Raw genomic sequence first — 2019 nt, 5'->3', positions numbered from 1 at the left:
TTTCTGATGCGTCCGAGCATTCAGACGACCTTTTGAATAATTCTTTCCGTCTCAGAAAATACATTTCACTGGAGACCTCATTGAGTTTAGGGGGTTCTGTGATGAAAAATCTTACGATATGACGTTCAGAGTCATTTGCAAACTACCTACGGCTGGGGAAGCCCAGCATGGAGAGGCTTTTTGGGGTGGGACAGTGAAGATACAGCTGTGTTTATTTTATTTCTTTCTTTATTTTGACCAGGTCTTGCTCTGTCGCCCAGCCTGGAGCGCACTGGTGCCATCTCGGCTCACTGCGGCCTTAACCTCCCAGGCTCGAGTGATCCGTCCGCCTCAGCCTCCCAAGTGGCTGGAGCCACAGACGTCCACCAGCACCCCCCTGGCTACGTTTTGTAATTTTTGTAGAGATGGAGGTTTTGTCACGCGGGCCAGGCTGGTCTCGAACCCCTGACCTCAAGCGATCCTCCTGCCGCGGCCTCCCAAAGTCCTGGGATTACAGGCGTGAACCACCTTCCCCAGCAAAACTCACAAAACCTCCCACTGTTACTTTGCTCTCCTTCCTCTGGAGACTTGAATTTTGTACACAGGCAGCCGACGTTCTCTGAACATAGCCTGGCCTTTGAAATTCCATTCTTTTTTTTTTTTTTTTTACCTCCTTGACTTTTTTTTATTTTTTTATTTTTTATTTTTTTTTGAGACAGAGTTTCGCTCTGTCACCCAGGCTGGAGTGCAGTGGCCGGATCTCGGCTCATTACAAGCTCCACCTCCCAAGTTCACGCCATTCTCCTGCCTCAGCCTCCCGAGTAGCTGGGATGACAGGCACCTGCCACCACGCCCGGCTAGTTTTTGCATTTTTAGTAGAGACGGGGTTTCACCGTGTTGGCCAGGCTGGTCTTGAACCCCTGACCTCATGATCCACCTGCCTCGGCCTCCCACAGTGCTGGGATGACAGGTGCGAGCCACCGCGCCCGGCCTCACCTCCTTGACGGTTTACAGGTAAAAACTGTCTGAATCCGTCAGCAAAGGGTCAAGATCACACAGAGCCTCAAGCCATAGACCTTCTACGTGCAAATCAAAATCAACTCCGAAGGCTGAGCCGTGTTTCCCGGAGGAACTTTGCTGAAAGGAAAATCACGAACCATAACAAACCCTGCACCCCCCACTGCAAACTCCCAAAGCTTCCACGTGTGTTGAAAAACCAGAAAAAATCGCCTTCTCGAATAGTATCCACATCTTCATCTTTCTTTTAGGACCCAAAAGAGGCCTCGTGGCTGTTTCTTGCTGGAGGGAAAGCGTTTCACATTCGGTACCTCCTGTTTACAACGTTGCATCAGAAAACACAGTTGTACAAACACTACTGTTAATTGCACGTGGGGGGTGTGTGTGTGTTTTAAAACAACCAAACGGCTAAACTCTATAGGAATTAGTCGAAATGTCATTTCTGTGGCACGTGATATTGAAAAGCAAGTTATTTCAGAAAAGGCTGTGTGTTCTACAAAGTATGTTTTCCATCGCACTCGGGGGTGTGTGTTTTAAACGAACGAAAGTGCTAAACTCCATAGGAATTAGTCGAAATGAATATCGGGAAAGGGGTTCCTTCAATACTTAAATAGATGTGTTTGCCACCTGGTATTTTATTTATTTTATTGTGTCATTTCTATGGAAGGAGATTATTTAAAAGAAGAAAAAGACCTCACGTTTTTTTTTTTTCTCCTAAATTTCTGGCCCCAGACCTTTCGTGATACTGATAGCAGGTACCTCAGAAAAGACTGTCTTTCTAGAAATGATGTTTTTAATGGCTGTGTGTGTGTGTGTGTCTTCAAATAACAAAAATTGTAAGCTCCATGGGGATTACTCAAAATGAATAACAGGGGAAGGTTTCCTTCTTAAATAGATGTGTCTGCAACCTCTTATTGTATCATGTCATTTCCATGGCAGGAGATTATTTAAAAGAAGGGGCCACTTGTTTTGTCCGAAATGTCTAGCCTCACCCTTCGTGATGTTGAAAAGCAAGTATTTCAG

Source organism: Macaca thibetana, chromosome X, assembly GCF_024542745.1.
Source record: "Macaca thibetana thibetana isolate TM-01 chromosome X, ASM2454274v1, whole genome shotgun sequence".
In the NCBI taxonomy this organism is placed as follows: domain Eukaryota; kingdom Metazoa; phylum Chordata; class Mammalia; order Primates; family Cercopithecidae; genus Macaca; species Macaca thibetana.
The sequence above is the reverse complement of the archived record's forward strand: the minus strand, read 5'-3'. Positions refer to the sequence as shown.